This window comes from Neolamprologus brichardi, chromosome 3 (assembly GCF_056152115.1).
Source record: "Neolamprologus brichardi isolate AB-2024 chromosome 3, ASM5615211v1, whole genome shotgun sequence".
NCBI classification, from domain to species: Eukaryota; Metazoa; Chordata; class Actinopteri; order Cichliformes; family Cichlidae; genus Neolamprologus; species Neolamprologus brichardi.
The window spans coordinates 39,677,501-39,685,661 of record NC_142106.1 but is presented as its reverse complement, the minus strand read 5'-3'; positions in this window follow the sequence as shown (position 1 = coordinate 39,685,661).

Genomic DNA, 8,161 nt, shown 5'->3' with positions numbered 1-8,161 from the left:
ACATAAACAAAGTTATAAACACCAGAAGTTGTCCTGCGATATAAAGTAGATGCGCAAACACACCCGTTTTGTCTTACAGCCAAAGTCCAGAGCCCAGTGTCTATAGAGAATCAGTGGCGAGGCCTACTCTGCCTGCATGCAGGTGACAGCTGGCCTCTCCAGGCAAACGCAGCGTCAAAGCCAGAATCTATGAACTGCTTATTCTGCAGAAGGCCACTTGCTATTTTTAATCTCTGACACAAAATAGAGGCGAGGAGAGGGAAAGAATTCAAGCTAGGAAGCCGTGGTGCGCACCCAGCGTCGGCCCCATGCCAGGCAGCTGATTTGGCACACTGCAGCAGGTTTAAGTTTATAAACCAGATGGAAACTGAGCTAATCAGTTTGCAAGATGATACCAGCTTGCGATTCCTTTCCTCATAAAGTCATTGACCAGTTTTTGATTGTGTGCAAGCGTGTGAATCGCTTAAGGAAATTAGTCAGCTTTGCATATGTTAGAGAAGAAGTAATGTGTTGGGAGAGGCGGGTGACTGTGGAAGAATGAGCCACATCGGGTGCTCTTGTGGGCTGACTCCATGTTGCGTGTTTTTTGGGGTTTTTTTGTCATATTTCTAACCATGAACTTAAAACAAGATTCTGAAGAAACCAGACCCATACATCTGCCATACATTTGTTTACTATATGTCTATACTGGTATAAATTATGGGCCACTAATCAAAAATAAGGTCCATTACAGAATTAAAAGAATATCCACCTCTCCAACACAACCTTTAGGGAGTCTAACTCCATTCCCATGACATTACTGGCCTTGCACATAAGTTTACTGAGTCTGTTGGCATCTGCGACCCTCAACCTGCTGCCCCAGCATGCAACAGACTCATAGAAAGTCACGAGCACTCACAGATGTTAAAAGACCTCAGCCGCCTCAGAAAATACAGATGACTTTGGCCCTTCCTGTAGAGTGCAGTGGTGTTTTTAACCCAGTCCACTTTATTGTCAGTGTGTACTCTGAGGTATTTATAGTCCTCCACTATGTCCACATCGACCCCTTGGATTAAAGCAGGGGTCGCTGGTTTCCTGGTCCTCCTAAAGTCCACAATCAATTCCTTGGTCTTTGTCATGCTGAGCTGCTGATGATTCTGCTCGCACCATGAGACAAAGGAGTCCACCACAACCCGCTACTCCATCTCATCACCCTAGCTGGTGCATTCAATCATCGCAGAGTCATCAGAAAACTTCTGAAGATGGCAGGTCTCTGTGTTGAGGGTGAAGTGGAAAGGGGAGAGAACGGTCAAACAACAAAGAACCAATTTTGAATTGTATGTTCACGCATTTTGTGACTAGCACCTGCCATTTGTTCCCCTTTCTTTAGCTGAATCTGTGAAAAATACTAAAGGTGTTTTTTTGATTCACCACACCATAAAATCTGGAAAGCATTTTTCAGCATGACAAACATGTTTCTAAGTCCAGTAGAAGCATAACTGGATAGTAAAAACATCACAATTGAACACTTTCAGTCATGGATTGGCCTCCCCAGAGTTCCTACCTCAACATTATTGGAGTGGTGTGGGATCATCTTCACAGAGAACAGAACAAAACGTAGCCAACGTCCAAAGAAGAGCTTTGAATGTCCTCCAGGAACCCTCAGGAACTATTCCTGAAGATTACTAAAAGACGTGACAAGAAAGCTTGTCTCAGAGGGTTCAGGCTGCGTTGAAGAATAAAGATTGTCAAAGATTGTGATTTTGAAGCTCATTAGATCATTAGATTCTATTTATGCTTTATACACTGCATCTCTATGTATGTTTGCAAATGTTTTATCGCTGCACCTATTTCCCATTTCCCTAGCTTTATATAAAGAAACTGTTTAATACTTGTTTTACAGTAATCTACCAAACACTGAGGTCAGTACATCCTCCAGAAATCCTGCATTAACCATGTTATGCTAGAAATACTCTAAAATGTTTTCTCAGTGAAGATGAGTTAAGTGTCGGGCTTTGCTATTGAAGATAAAATACTTATCACTAAGATTAACCTTGTATGATGTTATAATATGAGTTTATACTTGCTTAAGATTCAGCAGAGACGCTGCCTCTTTAACTGTTACCCGTCAGAATTTCATTGGTGGGTGTTTGGTCTTGTCACCAAGCTGAAAGATTAAGCCCGCCTCCCCCCCCCAGAGAGCAAAAGAAAATTGCTGAGAGGTGTTGTAGCCAATCATCACCACGACAGATAAAAATGAGGCTACAGAAGTAGCCCGTGCCAAAAAGTAATCTTAGCCCCTTATCTTTGACAGCGACATCCCTCACTGTATTGCGAGTAAAAAATGTGCTGAAATCACGTAGGTGTGCGTTTGCATCTGTATATTTGTGTTAAAAGATATCAAGACAAGAATAATTCCTCTGTGTGCGTATGGCCATTCTGTGATTTCTGTCTCTTTGTGCTCATCTGATACCCTTTCATGTTTAAGATGTTCAAATGCCTTGTGTGGTATTGTATATATTATATATAGGCTTGTCAGTATTAACTCGCTTTGTTCTGTTCCCTGGCTGCCCATTTATCGCACTCCGGAGCATGAAAAGTGGGAGACACTGGCCCGGTCACAGCAGTGCTCACTGGCTCTAATAAGTGTGAGCAGGGTGCCAGGTGGATGTAGGAGATTTTGACACCCCATCATCTGTGGGTCTTCTGCAACTTCGAGGGATGGGGGCGTTTGAAGTCAGCAGTTTCCAGGCCAACCATTCAGCAGGGTTAATTACTATACCAACCAGGTGCCCCCTACCAGTAATGATCAGCACCCTTACGATCCATTCACCATTCACTCACCTTGCTTTTTTACGCTTACCTGAGTTTTATATCATGTAGTCCCTTTGAGACACTTGAGTTCACAGAGCCATGCAGGTTTGCTCTCGGGGGGTGCTGCAATTTGAGGACTTTCTGCTCTGTTGCTGACAAGGCTGTTAATATCTGAGACAATAGAAGAAGAAGAAACACAAGATACATGTGTCAGTCATCTTTTCTGTACTTGTTAGGATGGAGTTTCTAAAGTAATGTACTCTGCATAATTGCACTTTTTATATGCTGTTGCTGCAATGAGTGTGTTTATTTTGTATTTGTTAAAGTGGACTGTTTATTCTTTTCTTTACCATCTGTGTTATGGCTATACTGGCTGAATTCTTATTATGACGCCCACATTAAATATTGCCAAAGTTTGATATAATGATGTCAGCATATGTGCATGTAATCCCTATGGGTCACAGCCCTGGTTTTTGCTACTGTTTAAGCTATATGATGCCAAAGAGAAGAGATGTAGTGCTTGAAAGATTTGTTGTAAAACAGCTGGTTGATCATCTGCAGAGGAAAGGTTTATTTGAAGACTTATAGTCAGGATTCAGAATTCATCGCAGTACAGAAACAACATTAGTGAAGGTCACAAATGATCTTCTTATCCCATATGGAAAAGAAATAGTAAAAACATATATGATTTACTCATGAAAGTGGCCACTTTCTCATTACTTTCATATATTTTTTTAGTAAGTATCCAAAACATACAAGTTTCATTATATAGTTTTTCAAGGGATCTTATATGTGTTTTCACTCTTGTATGCTTTTCATACAAGTTTCATACAAGACAGATACAAACTTTATAAGATTTATATATATCTTTTCCATATGGGATAGCCTCTGACAATGGACTTGTTTCCTGACATCTGGTTTGTCCTGCCAGATGTTAGTGCAGTGTCTGACATGACAAGTTTGGTGGTGGGTCAGTGATGGTCTCGGGACGCATATCCATGGAGGGATGTACAGTTTTCTACAGACTAGGCAGTAGAATGATTAAATTCTTGGAGCCATTGTCACTCTACGCTGGTGCAGTGGGTCCTGGGTTCCTCCTGGTGCACAACAGTGCAGGCGTCATGAGGTGAGAGTATGCAGGCAGCTCCCAGAGGATGAAGGAATTGATACCACTGACTGCCCCCGCACTCACCTGGCCTAAAGCCAACAGAACACCTCTGGGACAATATGCTTCAGTCGTTTTAACGTCGCCAGGTTGCACCTCAGATTATCTAGAAGCTCAGTGATGCCCTGGTCCAGATCTGGACGAGATCGCCCAGGACACCATCCATCACCTCATTAGGTGCATGCTCCGATGGCGAGCATACAAGCACGAGTGGGCACCAAATAAACTACCTAGTACCATTCTGAGTTGCTGCAATGACATTCCATGAAAACAGACTAACCTGCTGCATCATTTTTTCATTTTGATTTTTGGGCTGTCTTTACAGGTTGATCATTTTCCATTTCCATCAAACGATGTGGCGTCCCTTCATTCCTAACACGTTAACCAGTCTGCATCAGTGTAGATATCCAGTGTTCCTGTAATTTATCTGAGCAGTGTACGGTACTGTGCAAAAGTTTTAGGTAGGTGTGGAAAAAATGCTGTAAACAAGGAATGCTTTCAGAAATATAAATGATTGTTTATTGGCCCCAAATGTATTCTGCAGCAGGACAACAACCCCAAACATACAGTCAAGTGACCATATATTAAAATAAAGTCTAAAGCTAAGCTAACTTGAGCAGGCTGGACCCTTGTACGTATGAAGGTCATTATCACCCAGCGCTTAAGCTGCAACATAAAACGGAGGCTAACAGAGTTTATTGAATATGTAAGATGAAATATAAAATATATAAACCTATATAATAATGAAAAATAAAGATACATCCTCGCAAGACAACTTAGGCATTCCTTCAAGCCTTATGCTGCCATCTGAACTTCTGACCTTAGAGCCCAGGCAAAGGCCAGTACCAATTACCAAAAATGGCATCAGTCATAGTAATAGAGAAGTTTCATCACAAAGTACTGTCTGCCCAACTCCTGAAAGTTCTTTGCAACCTGCAATGTATTCAGTTTCCAAATGTCTTAGTGGAAAGACTGAAACTGACAACAGTAACAACAACATGGCTCCCGGGACCCTGTTGGGAAGCAAGGAAAGCAAACTCTGAATGTTGGAGGCACGAGAACTTGTGGACAGCCGATAAGCAAAAAGGCCACACGGAGGGTCAGCACGTAGTCACACCATACAGTCAGATCTCTATTAAGATAGGAGATGGTGGGCCAGTGTGATAAGAGCTGACAGGACCTGCTGATGTGATAACAGTGATGGGGCACAAGCTGCAGATGTCACTGTCCCTAACCAACAGGGGAATTGGACTGAACTTTTTCTGGATGAGAGCGAGGTAGTCCTCAATTATGCTCCGATTTCATAGAACTTTGGTAATTACAGGATACTGCTAATGTGGAAACATTTTCATATTTAATGGTACAGTGGGTCATTTTTTTTAGTATATTTAAAAGAGAGAAAAAAATAATGTTGTATTGATTATTTTTTGTGGGCAGCACGGTGGCACGGTGGTTAGCACTGTTGCCGCACAGCAAGAAGGTCCTGAGTTCAATTCCAACATCAGGCCGGGGTCTTTCTTTGTGGAGTTTGCATGTTCTCCCCGTGTTTGCGTGGGTTCCCTCCGGGTACTCCGGCTTCCTCCCACCATCCAAAGACATGCAGTTAGTGGGGATAGGTTAATTGGAAAATCCAAATTGCCATTAGGTGTGAATGTGCGAGTGAATGTGAGTGCGAATGGTTGTCTGTCCCTGTGTGTTGGCCCTGCGACAGACTGGCGACCTGTCCAGGGTGTACCCCGCCTCTCGCCCTATGACAGCTGGGATAGGCTCCAGCGCCCCCCGCGACCCTGAAAAGGATAAGCGGAAGCGAATGGATGGATGGATGGATGGATGATTATTTTTGCTTCCTTATCTCAAGCCTCTTAACAGTCAAAAACAACATAAAAGTTAAGGATATATTAAACAACTCACCTCTGTATCGCTTTCATTGGTCAGTAGTGAGTCATCGACTTCTGTTGGGTTCCTCTCACAAAGTTTTATAGCTTCCTCCACAGTAAATAGACATAGACACATATTAACAGCAGAGTTAAATAGTGGACTGACAGGGTACGCTCACTATAGCATCCAGATCAGAAACAAGGCTATAGGACCGTTTTTAAAGCTTTACACTCCCTGGAGCACAATGGCCTCATTAATCGCAAAACTGGGGAGGTTTCGATCCACCAAGAATCCTGGGATATGACCATCTGGCCAAATTGAGTAACCAAGCAAGAAGGGCCCCTGCAGAGATGGCAGAATGTGCCAGAAGGAGAACCATCTCAGCAGCACTCCATCAGTCAGGTTTTTATGAAGCTAGACCGAAAGAAGGAAACTTGCATGAAGGACTTCTGATAGTCTGCTCGGAGTTTCCCACACAGCGCCACCATCGTGTTACAGTGTGGCCATTTTAAAAGTGAAATGAGGAGCAATGCCTAATATTTGCCAGACATAGTTGTCATTCTACTGAGGGGGGTGGGGGGTAAGGGGGTGCTTCTCAGCAGCGGGGACAAGGGGGGGCCAGTCTACGCTGAAGGGAGAGTGAATGCTGCCAAAGCTTGCAGCCAAGACAACACTGGGTTGGAGTCGTGAAGCCAAGACACTTGTCCTTGGCATCAGGACAAGCGTCTGACTGTCCTTAAAGCCCAGACTTAATCCTCCATACAAAATGGCATCCAGTGTGATGAAGCTTGACAGCGTCTTCCAGGAAGAATGAGATAACCTGCCCAAATCGAGGTGTACAAAGCCTGCATAGACCTAAGAGTCTCTTCACTGAGTCCTGCATGACAATGATATAACAGCTCCTTCTGTATTGTAAGCTTTGTGGTTTAAAAAAGACGGAATAACCAGCAGCTTCCTTCTAGTTTGCCTTAACTTTTCACTTTCGAATGAGCTGCACTTGTTTTCCCACTCCACTTCTCCGTCATGCATCCTCACTACTTCGTTACATCCTCCTCATTCCCACAACCTGCAGCGTGCTTACACAGATTCCTGCTCATTTGTAGACATCAAAACCCGAATCATTTTTTCAGTTTGTAATTGCCTAAATAAGTGACTTTTGCAGTTAAGCTAATTCTATATACAACATTCTGAACATTTGGGAAATGATTAGCATATTTCCCTGCAATGCCAGCTGCCTACGTGCTAAGCACACTGAATTTACCGTTGTCCAGTATTTCAAAACGCCTGACCCTTATGATATTTCATTGGTTGCCATGGGGCTTGTTAAAACTTCTTGTTAATACGATATTGGTTTATTATGCAAAGCCACAAACTGCTTTGAAGTATGTGTAGCTAACATGGATACACGCTGATAAGATGGAAATACATGACCTAAGTAGCACAGCAAGTTCAAGTTAACTTAAATATTACAGAATTATTACTTATACTACAAATTACTCAGGCTAATTCACTGTGCCCCTCTCTCAAACTAAAAAAAGGAATCATAAAACAACTACAATGTCATTTTGCATCTCTCTGTAGTTTTGTTTTGTGTGTCTGTGATAATTTGCCATCTCTTTATGCTGGCTTTGCATAACTTTGTAGTCTTTTGTTGTCATTTTCTGTCTCTTTTTAGCTGCACTGTCTCTTCAGGTTGGGCTTCCCACTGTGTATTTCTTTTGTAGTACAGTTGTGCATCCACCTCTTTGTAGCTGCTTTAGCTTTGAGTCTCTTTGTGGTCATTCTGTGCTTCAGGTTCTGAAATGTTACTTTAGGTGATATAAAGGAAAGTTTCAACAAAAGTCCTGGATTTGATTTGGATTGAAGCGAGATATGTTAGCATTCACTTAAAACAAAGGCTGATGAGGACCTCATGACCCCTGTGATCCCTGGCGCTGGCCATCCTTTCTCCATATGTTCTATCCTAGACAGATTTAAGATACTGCCTGGCTATGTTGATTTGCCCCCCATCCATGCTCTCACTGCCAGATATGTTTGCCAGAGCTATTTCATACACAATTGCACTGATATTTAATAGCCTGTGAAAGAGAGGCAGACAGCAAGGTAGAAAATTGCCCAGTATTTTAAATTATCCTTAACTTTTATACCAATATTACTTTGTAGCTGTAGCGTTGACTTCTCTTTAACCATCACCATCAATCCATCAGCTATAAGCAATGAACCATCTGCTATTATACAGCTTGTTAGCAAAGTCCAGGCTGAGTAATTACCTGTGTCAAAAGCGATGATTGTCTTCTGCGACGGATTATTCATCACTTTATAACT